This window comes from Prinia subflava, chromosome 8 (genome assembly GCF_021018805.1).
Source record: "Prinia subflava isolate CZ2003 ecotype Zambia chromosome 8, Cam_Psub_1.2, whole genome shotgun sequence".
Lineage (NCBI taxonomy): Eukaryota > Metazoa > Chordata > Aves > Passeriformes > Cisticolidae > Prinia > Prinia subflava.
Window position 1 is genome coordinate 32,187,169 of NC_086254.1, and position 24,215 is coordinate 32,211,383.

Sequence of the window (24,215 nt, forward strand, 5' to 3'; positions counted from 1 at the left end):
GCACTCAACACAAAGTGCATCCAGAGAAGATCTTAATGAGAAACTTGATGTTCTTATATCCCACTGTGTTACTTATACAGTGCCCGAAGTAACGCTAGCCTGCTTTTTTCTTCTTTGCATCACCTTTCTTTCAAGGGTGTGGGGAAGTATTTGGCACCTTCTGTTGTCTGCATCCCATGCTTATAGATAATCTGGAAATTTTGTGTTTTAACCACATTACATATAATAGTAAAAAATGTAGGGGACTGGAGCTGTCCTAGTGTACACCCCCACAGCTTTTCTCCTGTGAAGAACACCAGATTTTTAGGCTGTTCCCCTGTGCAATTTACAGGATCTGTGGTCACATAGACGAAGTTCCACAGTACTAAAAGGCCTCAAGCAACCCCAGGACAAGAGCTCTTATCCTGTGAAAAACCTTTCAGAGTCCCTAAAGGGGTTTTTTTTGCATTGTTTCTACTCCTGTGTTAGGTGTAAGCACACTGTTTTTCCCCATTATTGGATAGCTCTGCCAACTTGTGGGTCTGTGTCCTTGAGAAAAGTCATCCTCTACAGTAAATGCACTGAAATAAAACCACTGAATTCCCCCTAAACCCGGGCAGAATGACAGACAAAGCCAGTACAGCAGAGTATATTTCTGCTAAACTCACACAAGCAATAACCCCTTCACAGATCAATCCTTTCTGGAGGATCCCTCCCGACTCACATCTAAATGGCCTCTTTTAGAGCTCTGCAAGCCAGGACTGGGCAAACTGACAGGTCCTTTCTGCTCTTTGTGTTTTGATACTTCAAGATACTTCAAGTTTTGATAACTTCAGCTCTGGTGTCTGCACAGAGTGGCCAGAAAGGTGCCCACTCCTTTGGTAGGTAAATGGCATCTGGTTCACAGAGCAACACAGAACAACAGAAATACCTGCACAGACAAACAGCTGTTCTCAAAGATCCTCTGTACAATGCTAATAGCACTGAGCATGATCTTCAAAGATTGTTTGCATGGTAAATTAACTCTCCTCAAAACATGAATTTATAGAAGGGAAAAAAAAAACCCAAAAAAATCAAGACTAAAGAGCTTTAGAGCTTTCCTCCTCAGGACAATGACATTCTGGTAAACAAATTAAAAAAAATTTAAAATAAATAATTTTAAGAGAGGAACAGAATGAAAATATTCCCATTCCTGCCCTTTTTAATTTAATGAGAGGCATTAGTTAACAGTGCCAATAATAGACTGCTGTGGTAACTCATCACTACCACTACAACCCAGCTGTAATCAGACAGAAAGGTACCAAGGGCTGGCCAGTGCAATCATGATCAGATTGAGATTATTCAAAGAAAGAAAAAAAAAAGAGCAAGAGGCTTTTTTTAAAAAATGAACCTTTGTTTATTTGATTAACTCTTTGCCATCTATTTTTATTCTTCCCTCTTCTTCATGTAGTCATTTCCCACTCATCTCTCCCAGCTCCTCTGCTTGCTTTGCTTAGCAATGCACTTCTTGCAAGCACATAAAAACTATTCCAATGGTACCAATCATGCACATTCTCAAAAGGCAGGCTTACCCTAAAAAGCACTCAGAGTCAGAACAAGATGCAAGACAAGTGGATCCAGCAAATGAATAGGAGGCATCACAGTGAGACAATTATGATGAATATAAATAAGCTGGCGAAAAGAAATATCATTTCACTGAAACATGCAATTTTGCTGAACCCAAAATCATTCTTGGAGACAAATCTGTCTTCAGAGAGCTTTCAGGATGAGGATTTTTGAGGTTGCGTCAGCTGTGATCAAAGGGAGCAACATCCCAGATATTTAGGCTGAGTCCTCATCCTGCAATGGCAAAGTAAACGTGAGAATTGCCATTATCTGACCATCTCACAGTGCAAAGGGCCATTTTTGGGAAGGAGAATGCTTTTAAAGCCAGTTAGTCCACATGTTCTTTTGCTCTTATTTAGAAGTCACCGTGCAGCACTAGGCAGAAACACCTGAGCTGATCCAGCAGGAAGCAGCTGGAGCAGAGAGAGCAGCACAGCCACGCTGCTGCCCGGAGCTGTCGGGTGGAGATCCCCAGCACCAACACTGCCATGGGAGCAGCTGGGGCAGGTCCAGCACTGCACAGCCTCCTCTGGACTCTGCACACACCTCCCTGCTGTAGCCTGAACAGGCAAAGCTGCAGCAGCCCCTGGAGCCCTACACATTTCTGACATGGTGCAATAGTCAGACAAATCCCATCACCCTAACTCTGCCAGTAACTCTGGTCAGCAATGATCTACAGGACGAAAAACATTCAGCAAAATACAGCAGTTTGGAGGGGTTTATTGTGGGTTATTCCTTTTCCCTTTTTCTTTTTTTTTTTTTTTTTTTTTTTTTTTTGCCCATTAGGGAATTACTAATGGTTCCAAACTGGTATTAATTGGCTGGCAGCTCCACACACACTGTGGAACTGCTGGTCAGCTGGCGGGCACCCCGTGCTTTCCCAGCAGATTTCTTTCACAGCTGGATTTGCCATCTGAAAGGTCCTCCCCGTTTCCAGCTCTTCCAGGCAGAAGGGAGAAAAGGAACAGACAGATGCCTTTCCACAGAGATGTAACAACCCTAGCAGGTTCTCAGCATGTCAATAACAATCTAATCAGGCTGCATTATACTGAGGGGAAAATGAGGTCTCTGACTTTGCCAGAACACTTCACACATCCGCTTGCTCTTACAAACACATACAACACACTCCAGTTTCCAGATGCAGATAAGGATAACCACAGTGTGGAAAACAATCCAAAAACTAGGCTAGCCAACTCTTAGCTGGACCTCAGCCCCTTTCCACCTCCTCTTCTTGCTCTGGAATAACAATTGCTGCCTGTAAATTTAATGAAATTTCACAGACAACTGCTTTGTGTTGATGTCACAGACAGTGCCCTGCTGCTCTGAGCATACACAGGAAAGCTGTCCCACCTTGCCTCTCCCCCTGTCCTGGTGTAATCACAGGGAAACCTGCAAACCTAGCTATGCCCAGGAAGCAGGAATTTGTCCTGGAAGAGTCCTGATGGCACCTTGAAAAAGAGCAGCTGCAAAGACCTCTCCTTCTTACATGGGCAACCAATTGTACAGAAATGTCTTGCATTTATGTAACATTTATTAATGTCTTACTTGTCTTCCTAGTGCACCAGGGTTTTCTGTGCAGTCCAACTCCTACCAGAGCTCCCTCCCTGGGCAGGGCTGATCGAAGCTGACCTAACCCTGACTGTAAAACTGAGGGTCTGATCTTCAGATGACCATAGTTAAACTGAATTAGTCACTCACTTGTGAATCAGAGAGCAAAGAAGCGCTCCAGACAGCAGAGCTGCATGCTGGTTGCTTCTCCTGTGTGCTCCAAGGCAAGGACTCATATCCAGTAGCAATCTGTTCTTGTGAAAAAAAAAAAAAAAAAAAAAGAAAAAAAATTATAAACCAGCAAAATAGGATTCTGAGTCCAGACTCACTGCCTGCAGGAAGGAGAAGGATTTTTTTTTTTTCCTGTCCTGGCTGATTACTTAAAGAAAAAAAAATAGAGAGAAAAAAAAATACTAGCTCCAGTGAATGAAAAAGAACCTTTTAGTCCAAACTCCTCAGTCAGGCCATCCAAATTCCCGGTTGCCTTGATCTCTTTTCCAGCCAATGAGCTCCTCTTAGGCTCTGACTGATGGCTTTGTATATTTAAAAATGTGTTTATTCTGACAATTTGGTCCTCTTTTATGTAAGAGGACAGGCAAGCAACTCATCCCCAAAACCTCAAGGAAAGAGCACAAACCTTGGCTGCAAGACTATTTGGCTCCCTGAAGACTGTTGATTCTTGGACAAACTGTTATTCCATCCCTAAAAGATGTACTTACCCTGAACAAGAAAATGCACACACAAACATACAACTGGGTATTAAGAGCTTTGGTAGATCTGTGACTCTGGCCTTGTGACTCAAGTGTCAGCTGCTTCTGCAGAAATGGACATGGTAGTGGAAAAAAAAAAACCCCAAACCAAAAAACAAAGGGAGGGCAAACACTGAACTGCCCACAGCTGGACTGAGCTGAACTTCCATGGCTAAGCCACTAACACTGGGTTCTCCTCAGAGCCTCAGTGTCAGTGAGGTTATGGAAACCAGAGAGGCAAACAAGTGGGAATTTCTAAACAGATCAAGGGCTAAAGGAAGGGGAAAAAAGGGTGTGGGGGAGAATAGTCAGAGAACATCCGTTCTGGGGAGGGCTGTGTGTTTCTCAGGGTACCCAGGAGAAGGGCAGATATGCCTATACAAGAGAGGTCAGCGGGTATCAGATCACATCACCCCTTTCCTCTTCCCCTTGGCTGCCTCTTAACACTCCCTTCTGAGTGCATTTCCCTTTGGTTGTGGGAAAAGCATATTCCACCAGCCCTCTTAAAAAGCATGTTGCAGTGGCACTGCCTGAAATAGAAACCAGATTTTTGCCTTTCGAGACCCCTGCCTAAGCCTCTACTGCTAAGGCCTGGCCTTAATCTGAGAGGAAAACTGGACAGGACTGGAAAAATGTGCACAACCCCACTGTACTCTCAGAGAGCACATGAATTACTCCAAACAGAGCTGGTGGGGCTCCTTAGTCCCTTTTCACTCCTTTTTCCTAACAAGTTCACCCCTGGTTTAACAGGAATGTCTGCACAGACATGGTGGAAATACATCTCCAGCTCTGTCTCAGGGGTCAGCAGCCTCAAAAATGATGACCAAAGAGCCACATGATGAATGGACCACAGGGACCAGATTAAAATAGACCTTCAAATTAAGTCCTGTTTCAATGAATCCCCCTATTTTTGTTACCATTGGCTTGCTTAAACTACACTTAATGTCTACTACTTGTCTTCTTTTTGCACAACCTATTTGTAGTTAGCAGAGACTGCCTTTAACAAAACCAAAAAGAAGCACATGAGCTCATGGTCTCCCAGGCTGCCCCCTCACACTCCATGGCCCCATTCCCAAGGGTTTCCCCAATGAAGGTCACTGCTGATCTTCTGGGATGTCACCCAGGTGCTGTCCTGGGGAGGAAATGGGCTGGAGGTTTCACTGAGGGCAGGTCAGGAGAGGGGACAGGACCTGCATGGAGGTAGCAGAGAGCCTGGGAGCTCTGGGAAGCACCAGCCAGGCTGAGTGAGACCCTGGCCAGCCCCTGCCTCCAGCTGAGCTGCTGGAGGAGCCCTTGGCCAAGCTCACACCGAGTACCCTGCTCACAGCTCACAGCCCCCACCAGCAGGACCCTAGTGCTCTCCTCCATGCCCACTTCTAGGCTGCTAATAAGGATGGAAAAGGATAAGAAATTCCTGCCTGGTTATCTTCAGATGGCATCACCCTGGAATGCAGCCAGACAGCCATCCTGGGTGGGCAGCTTCCTTGCAAGAAAATTTCCCTGCATATCCTCCTACCTGAGGCAGTCCTGCATTTCCCACCCACATGGTTTTCCCTGAATCTTTCCAGATGGGACATGTGGCACTTAGGGACATGGTTTAATGGTGTAATTGGCAGAGCTAGATTAACAGTTGGGCTCTCTGATTTTAGAGTTCTTTTCCAACCTAACCAGTTCTGTGATTCAGACAGTGCTGGAAGGGCTCGTGACCTCCGGGGCACTGTGTCAGGGCTGCACTGATCCCATTGATCTCCTCCCTTCCCACTCGGAGGAAAGCTCAAGCTTTCAAAAACGATTCTCTTTAACCTCTGTGAGGAAGGAGAGATCTCAGGGATTTGAGTGCTCATGGTCTTAACGCTGCATTAGCAGGCGAAGGAGCTTGTTTGGGATTCTGCTCAGGGAAGGGTGGCTCGGAGGAAAGGGCCAGGGAATGTCAAAGGCAGATCAACACCAAAGGAGATGGTTGTGTTTTTCAACGAGCTCTGGTGCTAAACATGCCAGAGACCAGGAGCTGGGAGGGAGGGAAAGGGTGTATGGTGACATGGAGTGAGGGAGAGAAAGCCTTAGCCAGCAAGACAAGCATCCTGAGTCACGCTGCTGGGGAGGTGAGGCTGCATTGCCAAGGAAAGCCTGACAGAAGTCAGATGCCTGGAGTAATTCCATGAAGTTATAAAAAAAATAAAAATAAATAAATTTACAAAGAGCTGGTGTAACTCTAGCCACAACCAGAATGCAAAGACCCACTGATGCGAGTGCCAGCCACCCACAGCTACGACTGCCAGAGGTGCCCCTGTTGGTGTGTGCGAGCAAGGGGGTGAGCCAGGGGGTGAGCCAGGGGGTGAGCACGCCCTGTGCCAGGGGTTTGGATGAGCTGCAGAGCAGCCCCTGATGAATCAGCCAGGCAGAGAGCTTGGGCAGAGCACCACGAGCACACGGCCCCGCGCGGGCGTCGAGAGCGGCCGTGTGCTCACCCAGCCCCGCGCACGGGAGGAGCCTCAGCCCCGCCTGGCTCAGCCCTGCAGGCACCACAGCCGTGAGCGTGGCCAGGATGAGCCTTTTCAGATGAGACAGGAGCTCGTTTTGCTGACTCACAGATGTGATTTTCATGAAGATGCAGGGAATGCGTTGAACTCTGGTTTCACTTTGCTTAGGTCTCCACAGCTTCTTTCCATGGCTGTCGCTGTTCTCCACGGTCAAATGACACAGAGTCAGAATTTGGGAGAGCAGCAGCAGCAGAGAAAAATCTCCACCCTTTGTTTATTACTTCTTATTAAATACTTTTTGAAAGGTGACCATGGATTGGAGGGTGGTATTCCCACCTCTCAACCACATTGATCAAAGGGACTGTCACACAACCTCTCCTTGGAGAAGAATGTGAAAACAATGGTAATATTTACAATTCACAATCTCCTGTTTGCTTGACAGAGCATGAGAAGGTTTAAACTTCTACTTTAATATGAACACTCAGAAAACTAGGAGAATCTCATGGTGACACATGGCTATAATCCTTTTCTTCTATTTTCTCCTCTAAAGCCTCCTACATTTCACTGAGCTTGTAATTAGAAAAGCAACAATGAAAATTTGACATTTTTTAAAATATATACCAGAAGCACTATGCTACACACCAAGGCCTTCGAAAACACACTAGATTTTCTCTGCCAGCAAACCTCAGCCATTTTTTTTTAACTGACAAAGTGTAAAGTGGATACAAAATCCTGAAAAATGAAAATAACAGGTTTTTCCATCATTACTTAGGCATTAATAAAGCACAACATTTCATAGTCCTCTGAGAACTGGGGTAAAGTTGGGACTGACAAGAGGAGGAAACCACGTTTCCATTTTGTCTTGTAAATATTTTTCTTGCAGTGCTTTGCTTCAACACCAAGGGTCTAAGGACTGAGGCACAACAGTGTGTGTAGGCAGAAATAAGATCTTTCATTAGATGAACCGGAATAGCTGAGAAAATTAGATAAGTTTCCAGGTGCTTCCTAAGCAGTCTCTCTTACACAGCCACTAAGACCAATCTATTGAAACCCCTTGAGCTGGAGGGCTCTGTAGGCTCTGCCTAGATTTGCTTTCAGTCCTTGTTTCCAGAAGTTCATGTGTTTTTTACAGCCCACCTGACTGAAGGGCAAGGATTGGATCTCTTCAGTTTCAGAAAAGTGTCTGCCCACTCCTTAACCAGCCAGAATCACTCCAATTCTTTAGTAGCTCTGCTGGCCCCCAGGCTCACTTTTCAATTGTGAAAAGAATGATTTAGAATATAAACACACAAACCTCATTAAAAAAAAAAAAAGTACAGAGAAAACCAATTCCCTAATATGAAATATCATATCCGCTCTTCTTAGTCAATTCACAAGTTCAATTCTCACCAAAACCCACATCAGATAAGGTTTGGTTGCTCCCAGAACAGCGACCTGGGAGAGCAGAACAGATGCCAGCCTACTCCACACCCCTGTGACCACGCCACCAGCTCCATCCCAACTCCATAAACTCCATGGAGAGACAGGGAGGAGGAGGAGGTTAAAATGCCCAGCAGTGTGCTCATCCCAGGTAGCACAGACGTGCCATTCTGAGAACTCAGCAGATACAGATGGAAATCACTGAGGGAAAAACAGGACACCAGAGATCACTCCTGGTGATCTGAGTGTCAGCTTAGCAGTGTGAGGGGCTTCTGTGCATATGAAATTAAGGAAAAGAGCCCTCAGTGCTGCTAAAAATGATCTTAACCTTTGCAAATAAAAGCAGTGATTGTGAAAGAGGTGACAAGGTTGTTCTGGATACTCTAATTGAAAAGTGCTGCCATTTTCTTGCCTCCTCTGGATATGGCACTGCAGTTAATCAGAATTCATTGATAAATAGTGCTGGGAAGGAGAATGGGGTTTATTTGCTCTAAGCAGAGGACAGTCAGCAAAAAATCCATGAGGGGCAGTGAGGCAGGGATCAGCCTAACCTGGCACACAGACACATCACAGGATCTCAGCATCATCAGGGCAGCCAGCACCAGGTTCAGAGCTCTGAAGCTGAGCCCACAGCTCAGCAGCCTGCAGAGATCTTTCACACCCCACCAGCAGACCTCAGCACTGGGGCTGAACTCAGATGCTTTAGCAACAGGCAGTGCAGAAAGCCCAAAGGATGACTGAATATGAAGTCTTTCTTTGGAAGAACAATGGAAAAATCATCCAGCCGGGCTCTGAATGAGTAACTGGTCCTGACACCTGAACTACCAGCAATCCCAAGGGCTGCTTTAAAAAGAGTAACAAAATCACAAGATTTGTCAGCAGATTTTCATTATGAGGAAGCTGAGGTCAACCATATTTCTAAAATAATTTTCTAGTACATCTTGGTTAGACTTTAGGTAATAGTCCCTCCTCCACCCTCCCCCTCCTTTTTAATAAGTACAATTTACTAGAGTTGCATAAAAATGAGTAATACATTAGATTCACTTAGACCCAATATGAAATGAGTCATTTCTTTCCAGCACATGACCAGGCTGTTATGTCTCTCCTAAGCACACCACAGAAAGATAAAGATGTTACTTTCTGCCCATAAACAGACACAGTAAATCATCTGATTCTTTGAAGTGACAATGAGTTCACCTCCTGAAAAGGTCCATTTGAAGTGCACCTTTCCCTGTCATACCCACATCCCCACAGCTGTGTCAGGCCCTGGGAAAGGGGCACATACTTTGTTCCCAGACAAACCACGTCTATCTCCTCTGGCTGACAAGGAGGGAAAAAAGGTCTCTTTGACAATGGGGCCCCAAAGGGAATAAATATGGCACCTTTATTTATAGATCCAAGGCTTGATAATCTAACCATTACATGCTCCATCCCCTTCAGGCTTTGAATAACCAGTATTAATTCTTGCCCTGTTTGGGGATTTTGTGTCCCTCTCATCTTTGCAGCTCTCTGCCTCTCAGACACACTCCCTTTAGGAAGGTGGGTTCTGACTGGCACTGTGCAATGCAATGTTTGTGGAGGTGATATGATGGCATTTAAACTGCTTTTCTCTCTCCCCCAAGCTCAGCTTTGCCTTTTGGCTCTATCTCTTATGTTTGAACTGGAGAGAACTGCATAGCTCAGGGATTCCTTATCTTGTAAATTAGGCTCAGTGTAAGAGAACCTGGCCAACTAAACAAAGAGAGTTGTTCTCTGTTAAAACAGAGAAATTTATATTTAAAACTACAAATGCAGCAGGAACAAACTGCCCAGCACAGGGTAGAGCTCTTTGTCCTTTTTGCCCTCCCACCCCAAAGCAGAAGAGGGTATTTAGCACCCACGAAGCAGGACGTGCTCTGCAGTGCTCCCAGGAACTCAGCAGCACTGGGAGCCAGTCCCATCACAGGAGCACCACACCTGCTTGTTCCATACCCCAAATTTCTGTCTCACACACTGGCAGGAGGGATCAACCCCACCTTGGCTCTGTAGTGGCAACAACATTCCTGCAAAATCTGTCAGGTTACACTGAAATTAGGGTGGATTCACTGAAGGATTATTTTGCTTTGCTAAATTCACCTCTGACCAGTCATTTGGTAATTATATGGTAAACATAAGTGCTAATCAAAGACAGGATTAATGGTAAAAAACCCAAAACCAGTTATTAACCTATTTACTTTAACACAACCTGACAGAAACAGGTCATTGCATCCAAAAATCTCACCTTAGGGAGGAGTTCCCACGTCCCTTCCACGTCTTTTATATCTTCTCTGGCCTCCTTCACATCTGAATTCACAGAGCATGTTTTAAACATACCAGTGGGTGCTCCCCAGTGTCATTCTCATTGACAGCTCCAATCACTGTCAGCAAATGTACCCTGGCAAGGATCCCTGACAGAGTCTAACCCAACCTTGCCCTTCACTGCCCTCCAGAAGCCAGCCCATAACTTACTGACTACAGAATTTGTCTTTTTCCTGCCCAAGGAAATCTCTTTACTGGACCAACTGACATGGAAGGAAGAGACAAAACACCTTTCCTGCTCCCAAGCCTGTTCTCAAGGTCAGGTATGAGAGTAGGAGATTTTTTATTCCTGCTGGAGTATTGGTTTGTTCACTGCCTTTGTAGGACTGACTACAGCATTTACTGTAGCTCCAAATCCACGTGCAGCTTTTAAATCTCCTAAAGCAGTAACTGATGTACCAATTAACACATTTTCTATGTGTGGGGATGTTCATCCTGCTCACAAATATCCAACAGCATTGAGAGTATCAAGCAAAGTATTCCCTACATCCATGCATAGACCAAATTTGTTGCCAGCAAGGACAATTCAGTGTCCCACTATACACAGAGATTTAAGGGTTTCCCCCAAATTAATCAAAAAGAAATTAAGAAAAAAGTAGAGAAAACCCAAAAATCTTATTGTCACTTTAAGTTAGACACAAGATCTCTTTTCACATTTTTTGATTTGGTAATAGTAAGAAATCATTGATTTACACAAAACAACTGTATTCCTCTGGATTTATACAAATGTGGTCAAGACCACAGTGCTGGTAAAAATTTACAAAGGCTGCTCTCCTGCCTTCACATCTGCCTTGCAGATCCCATGACACTTCTGCAAATGCAACTCCTACCCACTCAGCACAATTCCTGCAGCCACAAATGGGTGACCTGAAGCTCCTTTTCAGATCCCAAATCCAGGAAATTCTCTTGTATTGCTCAAAGTTTGAGCCACCAATAGTGAAATCACTTTCTCTTTTTTTAAACCTTTTATATGAACTGTATATCACCATCTCTTCACATCATTGTCTGAGCCAGTTTTAAATCCATTGTCTTCCACCACCTCAGTCTAGGGGTGCACTGAGGTCATGTTTCCTATATTTTCTTTGAAATCATGAAACCTACAGGGAGAGGAGGGGTGGTGGTGAGTAGAATGCATTTTAAGACCTTCTGTAACTCAAGACCTGGAGCTATAGGAAAAGTCTGTGCATTGCAGCAGTAATGATCAAATCATGAGTTGGCAACACTGGGCTTTCATTCAACTGAATCACAAGTGCACTTGAAACACTGACTTGCTTTTCTCCTTTTGTTTCAGATCTGCTCAGCATCTTTGCTGACATAAAATGACCAAGGTCATTTCTGCTCTGAATCAACATCAAAAAAGGGAAAGGAAGAAAAGTGAAAATATCACTCTCCAAATCTTCACCCCGCAGCGTATTCCAGAGGGCACGACTTGATCATAACTTCTCTCACTCTCCCGTGACCTCTTGCAAAATAATCCCTCCTCACATGCAAGTTATAAAGCAAAGCAGTTCCTTTGACACTGAAAATGCATGCTGGCTGTGATGGCACGATAAAAGTAATCCAACAACACACACAACTCCAGCTTATCTCGAGAAAAGTGATAGCTCAGCCACAAATGGTGAGGGCTGTGCAGTGAAGATGACTTGCCCAAGGTTATGGGGGATCCACATTATGGAGAAGTCAGACTCTGCACCCCTAGGCTGATTCAGCACAGGAGAGGGAGGCAAAAGCTCTGCTGCTTTTAAATTGTGAGTACTGAGTACCCACACAACCAAAGTGCACAATAGCACTCATCCAGAGGAGCTGCCTTCTCCTTCCCAGACCTTAGGAAGTCCTTTCAGGTCACAGCTGTGCAACTGCCCCAGAGCAGCAGCCAGATGATGCCTCAGTCCATCCCCAACACAAGCCCTAAAGCAGGGTGACAATTATTAGTCCAGGTTTGAGGCTGCTGCTCACTGCAGCCTGTGCAGGAGGGAAGCCAGCTTGTTTGGGATCGTGCTTGCTCCTCTATTTTCAGTCACATGGACACAGCACATGGATGTAGGAACTACAGCATGCAGGGCCACAGCCTCACTGGGAAGAGGGGAAACCCCCCAGCCCCAGGAAGTGCAGGTGCAGCATCATTTCCATCCAGGCTCTGCTCCTGGGGAAGCAGCCCCTTCGCCTCCCACCTCCCCCTCAATTCAATCCCACCTCTTTCACTGCACAGCAGAAAGGCAAACACCAAGCTCCAGATCACCGAGGACATTTCAGGCTCCTTTATGTATCAACTGCAAAACCTGAGCCAAGCCCAGAGACAGCTTTGGGCTGTAGTGTGTATCCAGAGCAAAAAGCATTTCTTGATCCTCTCCCAAGGACCTCTCCTTGCTCTCAGATTCACATCTGATCACAGCTAAGGAGCGAGAAAGGAGGAACATGTTATATTTTTTTCCTTTAGACAACGCTCCAAAAATTCCTGTGTTTGACTATGGAAAACGCAAATGATGTGGGTGTTTAAACTGATCACCCTGGCAGTGATTTAAAAAGAAACTACACAGAGCCAGGAAACCCCAGATTTATAGAGCTGCAGCCTTATTTCCTTGTAGCATAAAGGAGAAAACCTGCCTGTATGCACATGTTTTTCCAGCCCCCAAATTTGTTATCTCTTCTGGTCTTACATCAGAAATTATTACTCAAAAATATCTCCAGGTAAGCAGGAATAAAACCACAACTCCTTTTTGAGCAAGCCAGAAGTCATGAAGGCAGATAAAGCTAAGGGCCTTTTTGTCTTCTCTTAGACACAAACATTTAGGTCACTGAGTAGGAAAAACAGTGGCCAGTCTCTGCTTAGAAACCTCAAAATACATTTCCAAACAGCAAATTACACCTGAATAAAGAGCTGGCAAATAGTACAGGCCTGCTCTGCTGCCATAGCTCACCTCCACGTGGTCTTCATCCCTTCATTTCCATCATTAGCTCTTTTACTGCATAATCATGCCTTTTTACAAAAGTGCAGTGCCTTCTCCTGATAACATCACCCTTGGGAAGCTGAAGCACTCCAAATGCAGTGGCTGCCATTACACAAGGAGAGTTATTGTTACGCTTCTTACTCCTACTGAAGCTCGATTTGGGCACAGATTAGAGGTGCAGAACAGACAGACAACTGCTGAAAGCAGAGCAAACACTGAAATTTCTTGTCCAAGGCTGAAGAGGGAGAAACAGGCTGAAGGTGGCTGTTCCTCAGCCAGCCTCTGCTAATCAAAGAGAGCCATTCTCATCAATATCACTTTGCTTTGCCAGCTCTTCGGAAGGAAAAAAAGAAGGGAAAAAAATTCCCGCTCCCCCTGTGCAACATGCTTTAATTGCAATGTGCATGACACACCAAAGAGGAAATCCAGGGGGGTAGCAGCAACATGATGAGCTGTACCACCTTTATTGCTTCCAAGAGAAAATTCCTGCAGTTGGGGAGCAGGAAGGGGGAAGGTGCATCCCCCTCTGACCCACAGGGCACATTCTTTGCCACTCCATCTGCCACCCCCAGCTGCTAAATCCTCCCTCACCAGCACAAGGTGAGCTGGGAGCAAAGGCACTGCTAGCACATGAAAGGAAACAACTTTGGCTGGTTGCCTCCTTACAAGCCCTGCTCTCCCCACCCCCTTCCTGCACTTCCTCCCTGACATGTTTAAAGCATCTGAACGTGGAGGTACTGAGATATCACAGAGCGAGTTTCCCTTTCCTACCCCGCTCAGATGGCTCCTGTCAGCAGCTCCCTTCAGCCCTGCTCTCAGCCCCCTGTTTTCCATGAGGATTTCCTTCCCTCCTGCTCTGGAGCCACTGCTCTGGAGCTCACATTATTTGATTTCTTGGAGCCTACAGTCTGGAGCCAGAGAGGTTTGTCTGCTTCCCTGGGTTCAGCTAATAAATTGGGATCAGGGGGTCACACAGCAGGGGACTTGGAAGCCTGAGAGCCTCTGACACCATTTTTATTAGTTTTTACTATACATACCATTTCAGGAGCCGGGATGCCATCCCAGTGGGGCCCTACCCATTGCTTGGTAACTAAGATTTTGTAATCTAAGTTTTGACAAGGTCATTTTTTACCTTGGGAGAGTGTGGGGGAGGGAGAACCCCCACGTACGTTAATTACACAAACACTGTGGGGACAATGCAAATAGGAACCCATTTCCCTTTTGCATCAGGGCCAAGAATGAAAAATCTTTTTACTACAAGGCTATAATAAGCCAAACAGGCCAGGATATTTTAAAAGACACACTGATACAGTCCTGTCCTCTTGAAGATTGGATGAGTGCACTGCAGCCTTTCTGCTGTCTATCCCTAAAAACAACCCTGAGCCATCAGCCAAAGTGAACAAACCTGGAGGTAGCCAAACAAACCTGGAGGTAGCCACAGAGCCCTGATTCCCAAGTCACATTAAATGCCCCCATGCCTCTGCTGGCAGCGTAGGGATTACCCTGATCAAGCTAGAACTAAGCAGCAAAACTTCCACCAGCATCAGCATCCCTATGCTGGTGATAACCTGATTTAGTTAATCACCACGCTGTGATTAACTAAAGGTATAAATGACCTTTTGGCAAGCTCTCCTCCCAAGAACAGAGGTAGTCAATCAGAACAGGGTGAGATGTGAAAAGCCCAAGCACAATTGTCCTTCTGGTCAATCAGAGACAGTTTTTTTCTTGATAGAAACTTTCTTAGGCTAAAAAGCAGGATGTTTAGAAAGCATGAGAAACAGGGCAAAACAGTCACTGACAGCACGTCAGTGCTGGGACAATCCCATGAGAGCAGGTACAGGTCAAAGTCACAGCAGAGGGACACTGTGGTGACACTGCCATCGCCACAGGGACATGGTGGGGAATGAGCTGCTGACCATCCTGACCTGCTGAAACAGGACAAAAGGGGCATTTTGGCTCAAAGACACACAAGATTATTTAGGGAAGGGGCCAGTCTGCCTTCCCATGTGCACTCAGTGCTGCTCTCTTCCACTGCAGCTTTGCTGAGTTCAATAACCCTGAGCTTAATTTTTGTTTTCTGTTTTTTACATCTGCTGTGATAAATCCACTGTGGAAAGAGGAAAGCAGTCCTTTTGTCACTTCTACCTTCCCCTTACATCCTCTCCCCTGATCCAGAGCTGTGTGAGGTGCATGCTTCTGATGAGGTTGAAGTCAGGCTGAGGTTGGTAAGGCTTTGAGGTCCCTCGGTATGAATCTTGCTGGCTGTCACCTCATCGGGCTCCAGCACAAGCTTTGAGGTTAAGTCCCAGTGTTTGTGTTTTGGGCCTTTGTTGTGGTTCCTTGATATGTTCATGATGGCCTTGGCTCTGCCACCCTACAAGCAAATGCAAAATTCACAAAGTGGTGACTCAGTCGTTTTATCCACTGGCAGCAGAAGCAGCAGCTGGCAGAGGCTCAAAACAGATCAGAGAACAGGGCAACAAGTGTCTCCAAGATGGATTTCAGATAAACAAGGGAAAATGAAAAACCTGAAGAAGCATGAGGAGAAAAAGCCTGCCATTAAATAGACAGCAAAACAGCTGGAACGTCAACTGTAGGCTGAAGAGATCAAAAGTAAATCAGCTCTGTGACAGACAGGGAGATGTGCTGTGCCTCAGAACAGGAACACTCAAAACACGGTGACTCCCTGGCCCATACAGATTTTTCCACTGGTTCAACTCAGCCTGCACGTCAAAAGAACTTGATTTTTGCTGCCAGCACTGGAAGCTCAAAGCAGAGCCTTCAGATCAAGCTGTTTTCTTCCTGCTTGAGGCAAAGCCCTAAAAATAAAATGACCCTGGAGGACTCAAAGCTGGCTTGCTCGTTTGGCTGATGGTGTATGAAGTAGGATAGCAAGGCTTGTGCTTGTTCTTCTGCAGTTCGATGGGCTCTGTGGGTTTTCAAGTAACAGAATACATCCCCAGATGTGAAGGGGAACTTCAGCATGGCCTGGTTTTACATCATGGTAACACCTTCATGCCTGGAAGAGAAAAGAGTGATCCTTGTAGTATCTCCTGTGCTGTCTGAACACACAGTACCACAGGCTCAGTGCACACACAGACTGTGAGTAACATCAGTGAGCAATCCCTGCACCAGGCCACATGTCTGACCTGAAGCTGTAACCTGCCAATAAAAGCAAGACACCATGAGCTAGGATGCACAGAAAAAGGATATTTCTATATTAGCCATGTTTCAGGCTGAACACATGAGAAAGTATCACATATGGGCTTTCATGGTAAGGGATTCTATAATCAAATATCGAATTTTTAGAAGAAGGAAAGATGGTCTCATGCTTGAACACAGCACTAGAATCACATCTGGATCCTGTCCTTGGTATGACCCATGGTCATCTTGTGAGACCTCAGGCAAGTCTTGTCTTAGCTATGTAGCAGTTATGAAATCATTACAGCATGTAGTGATTTTTTTTTTTTTTTGTAGTAGTATTTTTTTTAAACAGTGCACAACCATTTATATTCAGGGAGCTTTACAACTCATTTCTGTCTGTTTGATCTCCAGTCCCAACTTTTCTGGCAAAATAGCAATTAGAGCACAAGTGCTGAGCTGGCTCTTTGTTGCTGCCCGTGCTCTATCAGACTCCAAAAATGATTGTGACTCAGTCACCTAAGCTGCATTCTGTTTATTCATGTGTAAACTGGGAATCATTATAATTGCTTTCTAAGCATTAATTGATTATTCTTCATAGCACTACTATAGAATTCCTAGAACAGAGAGGAAAAAAAAAAAACACCACAAGGAACAGACAGCAGCAAAATTCTAAACTGCCAATAGTTTTTTGTTTACCTCTTTTCTCTTTTTCTGAGCATGGCGCTGTGGGAAAATTGTTGCAGTCATGTCCTGACTCCAACATGGTGTGCTGGGGTTTGCTCTGTGACTTTGGTCCATCCATCTCAACTTTTCTCTGTTCAAACCCAACCCCATTTTGGAAGTGAAACGTTGCATTCTAAGCAGGCTTCATGGTTGCCATGAATACAATGGAGACATGTCCATTTATATCATTCCCTGTGTTTATCTGTCCCTATCATTAGGGACAAGATAGTCAGATGGATTTCAGATGTCTCAAGAATTTCTAGGAGCTGTTATCTCCTGCTACAACTTCTCTGTGCATATGTGTAACTACAATCACTGCTCTCACATCTATAATCACATTTTCTCCCACTGGCTGAAGTCCTTCTAAGGGTCTAAGCATTTCTCCCTGCTTGTTAAAAAGCAAGAGGCTGGAAAGAAATTGTAACATACCAATCTGCATATAGAGAAATTAATTCCCTTCCTTCCTGGGCCTGAGCGGCCTTGAGTGGAGTATGGATGGAGCAGCAACTAAATTTCAAAGGCAGATAAAGAACTGAGTCAGTGGCAGTAGGTGTGTTCTTTGGGCAGATTAACTTCACACATTTCATCATTTCCAGCAACAAAATAAGTGAAATAAAACACAAATCCAACTATGAAACTCAGGTCTAGTTCTCCCTCAGGAAAGAAAAAAAAAGAAAAAGGGAGAAAAAGAAAGGCAAAGCAACAGTAAAAATACAAACTTAAACCAGCCATCTTTGAATTCACTTACATGGAAAGAGGAAGGTAAGAGCTGGGTAATGCCAACAGTCTCCTTTTCCCTGATGGAGTATATACTCAGCTCATAAAAAATACTACTTTACAGAGTCTGAGTTTTTAGTTTTATTTTTTATGGTGTTAGGCTAAAATTATTTTACTATTGTAGTTATTTAGTCACAGGTCAGTTAGTCACATAACAGCAACTGCTGTCACAGAAGATTAATTGGAAATATGGTCTGCACATTTCAGTCCTAAAAAATTAGTTTCCTCTCAGGTAACAACATGGAAATGTATTGAAAGCAAAAAGGAACATTCAAATAAGCTTGTAAAGATTCAGGCAGATATTCTCAGCTGTCTATGAGACACTCAGAACTGTCCCACCTGAAGCCCAGAAGTTTCTCATGGAGGAGGAGAAAGTTATTTAGGAAAAACACGCAAGTGAAAAATCAGACTTTTCTGTTAGCAGACAGCTAGCTGAACACTCATTTTTCTCCTTGGAGAAAGTTTTCATGGAAAAACTGACTGATTTGGCAGAGACTGTTCCAAGACAGTGATACTGAGTCATAAAGCAAAGCTGTAGCTACCATGCAGCCTGATCCAATGGCCCCGAAGTCAAGAGGAAGGCTCTGGACCAGGCCCATACAAATTAAATAAAGTTTGCAGTGTGGCTCTTATTAGCTCAGACCCACTGGAAGAGCTGGCAATGAAAAGCTGCTGCTGCTGCTGCTTTCAGAACAACTCTTCCCTCACTATTAGCAGTATCATTTCTGTCCGAGGATGTTCTGCAAATTGTGACAGGCATCAAACCGAGGAGTGTTCTTTGGACTTTGTTGTTCAAAGGGAAGGGGGAAAAACAGTTTCACAGCTGTAGGTTGAGCATGAAAAATGTGGCAGGTGACAGAAAGGGGGTCACCACGCTGTGGGAGTGTCTCTGTTTGACAGTGCATGGGCTTGGTTTTCTGTTATATTGTGTGAATTTAGTGCTGGCAAAACAGGGGAAAATGCTAGTTATTTAAATCCTGGGATGAGGAGCAGCAGAAGCCACCACTTAATAGGGAAAAAAACATTCCCCTTCAGATGAAGAAGGGAACAAAATTTATATAAAGGATAAGCAGTAACAGAAATCAGACCTGGGAGCATAAAAAGGGATACTAAAAAAAAAAGAAGCTCCAGAAGGGACACTGAACAATCCTAACTGATCTCCTGACACAAAGCACATCCCTTGAAGTCAGACATCCCTTTCAATCAAGGGTAAGGACCAAAAAATGACAAAGAACAATAATCTGTCAATTCTGGAGAACAGAGAAGAGACAGAGACAGGATTCCATGTTACAGGACAAAAAGGGAGCCCTTGGCCTCCATCCCTCAGCTCTCAGTTTGGAGGCAGGAGGGGAATAGCAGAGGTGGCAACAGCTCCTGGTGCTGCAATGCTCAGGTCTCACTCAGAGGGACCCCAAGGAGGAGAGGAGAGGCCCTGACCATCATCTACAAACTGCTGCACCAGTAAACCCTGTCCTTGGTGCCTTTCCATTGAAGAGCGTGGTCAGGAAGGCACTGAATGCAAAGAGAGGATGAGAAGAAGAAATTATTTAATTAACTCTACAACAATGCCAGCAGCCTGGGTAATAAACAAGAGGAAATAGAATTAGTCATTTATGAGCACTAATTTGACCTAGCTGCTATAACTGAACCTTGTAGAAAGATTTGCATGACTGAATGTTTAAATCAATGTTTATAATCTATTTAGGTAGAGCCTAGATCTTAGAAGAAAATGAGGAGTGGAAAAGATATATTTACCTATAACCAAGTCATGGATAATTAAAAAAAAAAAAGCTGTCCTGCATGTTTCCTACTTGATGACCCAGATAAAGCAGCAAGATGGCATATTAGGTGTTATCCCCCCCCATCCTGCTGGAAACCAGGGTACTAATACAAAAACTGGTAATTTGAGAGGTGTAGAATGAAAAGACAATCTAACCTCAAGGTTTCCCTTATGACAGGTGGTTTCTAAACCCTTTTAGAACTGCTAAATATCCTAAATATCCCCACTGTAAGTGTGTCAAGGAGGCAGAGAGGTCACCAGGGTGGGAAAAACCTTTACCAACATGGTCTTGACAACAATGCAACAACCATAAGTACGATTAATTATGAGTCAATCACTCTTGTTAGAGGCAGCAATGCCAAACTATCTAAACCAGTAATGATATAAACTTGGTGCCCTGAAAAGCTCTCAGCTTGCTGACACTGTTACAGGCAGTTCAGTTGAGTGAAAGGTCTCACTGGGCAAACGTGAGTGGGACTTGTTTATGAACATCCTGCCAAAAGCTCCACTTACCACAACCCAATAGTCAGGAGGAGAGATGGTACTGGTCATTTGACCAGTTATTTATATAATTATATTTATAATATAACAGTTATTTAACTGATCTACACTAACAATTTGCAGAAATCTAACAAACCTTCCAAAGGCACTGTGCTTCTCTGGGGCTGGTTAATAAATGCACTCTTTTGGTGGGTCTCACTGGTGTCCCAAATCTCTGTTGGTTGATACAAAACAACCAAGTTTTTCATTTGGTTTAGGCCATACCCATTATTTGCTGCCATATCTTGCTCATCTCCAAAACACAATCTGTATATAAGGACATAAAAAGCCAAGGGTTTTTTTTTATATCATTGGTATTAAAAATCCTCCGGAAAGCAAACCCCAAGTCCTTGTGTAATGCTGCAGAGACAGTGCTCTCTGCTGAAAATCCTGGAGAGCAGGAAGGGAATCATCATCCACTGACCTTCTACCACGCCTGGCATGCCGTGACCTTGGCCTCATTTTTAACCTCTTCCATGCCATGCCTTGATGCCAGCCCTGCAGGGTTATGCCAGCTGAAGCTTCAGTGATTATTTTAAAGTGACAGATGGAGTGTCAAAGCAAACAGCATCTGTCCAAAGGGCCCCCGTAGGTGATGCTTCTCAGAGCATCTCCTGAACATCTGCAGTAATTAAATGCTTAAGCTGAACAAGATTTAATTTGGGGGGCTGTGTTGAATCAGATATAGTTTACTGCACAGGGGCTCTTGATCTATTCTGCGTGCCTAGGGAATAGTTTGGCTTCTCCCTAAGACCTCTTCACCTTGAACTTCAGAATTATGGCAGCTTGTTTGTTCAAAAAACAGGTGTTTAGTGAGTAAATACACAATTTGGCATCCAACAAAGTTGTTTCCCCTGTCTAAAAGGAGACCACGATCAGAAAAAACACAAAGAAAATGGGAAGAGGGTAAGGCCAGAAACTTATCCAAGTGAGAGACATTGGAGTTTGATATCCCAGTGCAGGGATGGAGTTCATTCCCTTCCCTCCCATCAAAGAGAGGCACAGCTTCTCAAATCAGTATCAAAGACACAACAGAGACCATTTCATTTGCCCCCATTTACACATGCCTGAGGTATCCACCATTCCCTCCTTCCTACTTCTGTCATTCCCAGCAGGTTGAACTGACGTGCCTTGTAGCTTGACTTTCTCATTTTAAAAGAACAAGAAATACCTCATTTGGGAGAATAGTGATAAATGTTCTGATTTAGAAGAGAACCTCTACCCAGTAAAAGCCAAAAAAAGCAGTTGTAGAGTCAAGTCAAGCATTCAGGAAGCAGACAGGTCTGTGGAGAGGAGATACCACTTAAAACAGATGATGGCTGTCAGACTGATATATCAAGCTTAGCTGTAATACCATGGACCTTACTGCAGCCACAGTTCCCTGGCTACAGAAAATACACATTGATATGTCCTTTCCAAAACAGAAAGGGGCAAGGAAATGAAACCCTTTTGTACTGCATGGCAGGGAAACGTTATTACAGAGGGACAATTTTCTCAGAGTCCCAAGTATCTGGCAACCCTGATTGTTCTAAACAGGGAGCAGCTCATAAGATAAATGTTCAGATAAATGTTCAGCCTTCAGCACTTATTCCTCAGAGTGCAAGGCTCCCATATGGGGGTTACCATCTAATATTGAATTAGGATAAGATATTACCTTGCATTCCTGATAGAGTTTTTACATGGGTATTCACATCCATTGCTTAGCTCTCCCCAGTTTATATTATTTTCTTCTAACTATCTATTCTAGTGTGTTTCTCAGGCACTTGTCACTTTGGGATCCTTTTTCTAGGAGCAGTAATATTCCCTGCACACTGGACAGATGCACCAGTTACCTGCCAGCACTGGTTTTCTGCCTCTCATTCTGCTGGGGAACCCTAAAAAGATGCCCTGTTGATTTCAGACTTTGCCAAAAGCTGAGGCTGTTGGCCTGAGAATCTCATATATTAAGAAATCCAGTTTTGCTCCCTCTTCTTACTCAGTGAATTTCCTTTCCTAGATACAGATCAAGACTCTGCAGGTCACACCAGAAGAGGGAAATTCATTATTTTTTATTTGTCAAATTTGAGGGTGAGTAGGAAATTAACTTGAACAACAGAAATGCTGATCTCATTCTAAATCATGAATTATATTTAATTCTCTGTTGGTATTTGTTCTTTGCTCTCTAAGCCTAAGCTGTTCACACATTGGCTGGTGCAACTTCAAAGCCATAAATCATGGAATCACAGAATGGCTTGGATTGGAAGAGACCTTAAATATCATCCATTTCCAGACCCCTGCTGTGGAAAGGGACACCTTCTACTAGACAAAGTTGCTCAGAGCTCCATCCAGCCTGGCCTTGAACACTTCATCATTGTCATCAGGGGTTGCAACTGCAGGATGGGCACACATGAACTGATGTTTGGAGTCCAGGCTGCTGTGTGCCAATCAGTCCCACTGGGATTTAATCATCCAGTACTGTCCTTGTGATGCAAAAGTGTGATGGTGCTTCAAAACACCCAGCAAATGTTCTCTCCTGGGTCTGACTCACTGGGACCCACAATGTCATGGCCAGCTCAAGTTTGTTAACCATGAATTAAAAGCTTTTTGTTCTGGACATAGTTTGCATAATTCTGTATTTCAAAAGATTATCAAGAGAGACTTTTCCCTGTGACAGGCCCACTTTATGGAAGGCCTAAACCCTCCCATCAGATCCTGCACCAAATACCACTTTGGACAGTTAGAAAAATTCAGAAAGAAAGGGAAGAGATAGAAGAAAAAGGTTGTGAAAAGAAAGGGAAACTCACAACAGGCCTAATATGTGACTGGGGGATGGGGAAAGAGAAGACAAAAAAAGGCCATGCCAAATGACTCTGCTTTCCCCTCTGTTTCATTTGGAGAGAAGATTAGGTTACTACAGTTCAACAGGACTCAGTTTGCTTATTGCTTTGGGCATTAGGAACTTAATGCAAAAGTAATGAAGTTAAACCTGTGGCATAGATAATGGTCATTAGCAGCCTTCTTTCCCTGTCATAAACCTGACCCTTGTTAACTCCCGTTTTATCTTTCTATGCAGATGATTCTGAATGGGGCAGGAAGTATTCTCTGTTCTGGCCAATTTGGGAAAAGCATCAGCTAGTGGTTATGAACTGATATTTCCAAAACTGGAGCCCCTCTCCCCCACATTACAGCCCAGGGTGTATTATAAACTAAAGGTAAACACTGGGAAAAAAAGATCTGACTAGGAGCTCTTGACAAAAAAAGCACAACTTGTAGCAGGGTTGAGAGCTTCCAGAAGTCAGTTCGGATCAAAATCTCCTAAGTGAAGGATTTTAGAGAACAGACAAAGGTTAAAAAGTTTTAGCAAGAAACAAACCCCATTTATTGCTTAAACCCTTTAATTTGTGTCCTCCACCTCCCAGATAATGGGGCTCATTCCCTGCTCATTAATTAGGCTCTTTTAGAGTTCATTGACTGAGGGCAAGATTGCCCCTTCAAACAGATCCTTGAGAGCTGCTGAGTGTTTCTGTGCCACTGTTCTGACAAAGGGAATCCTGTTACCCAGCTCTGTCAAGGAACATCTTTCCTTGATGAGATTTAAATTCTAAGATTTAAAGATTCTTTCACCTGGGACCCAAAAGGAGCATGATTTTAGCCAAAACAACCCCGTTATTCCTGATTGCGTAAGGAAAACTCTGTCTCATAACCTAGGTCTGAAAAGTTGCTCTAGTTCATCTGCTTTTAGAAGCAAAATGATGATTACTAAGTTTTTGATATGTTTGCCTAATAATGATCAGGCTTTTTTCCCCCTGAGATTTCTGAAGAAATGGAATTTACAAATTGAAGTGACCATGTCAATGCCCAACTACAAATAAAGAAGGGTTGTCTAACAACAGTGATAAATTAATCAATGTTGAGGCTTCATTGCCAAGTGGATCCAAATGTACCCAAAAGGCAGCAATAGAGCCCTCAAGCAAATTGAAAAATTGCATTACCTTCAAAGGATCATCCAGCCCTCAAAGCAAAAATACTTCATAATAATGTCATCACAAGAGTTACACCTATATTTGAGTAACAGGGAGTGGATTAGTCATCACTTGGTGAGCAAAAAAAAAAAAAAGAATTTTTGAGTTATAGTCCCAGAGAATTATCTGTTTTCCTGTAAATTCACTAGAAGAGAGGAAAACCACAGACAGAATTACCCCAAGCT

General features: G+C 44.0%; 1 long non-coding RNA gene across 1 annotated transcript in view; it reads right to left on the reverse strand.

Moving 5' to 3' along the window:
• LOC134554192 (uncharacterized) overlaps positions 1 to 24,215 on the reverse strand; it is a 256,600-nt gene that overhangs the window by 77,197 nt on the left and 155,188 nt on the right. Inside the window, exon 4 of the long non-coding RNA XR_010081204.1 lies at positions 3,283 to 3,381. This is a non-coding gene — a long non-coding RNA (uncharacterized LOC134554192). The remainder of the gene's footprint in view (positions 1 to 3,282; positions 3,382 to 24,215) is intronic.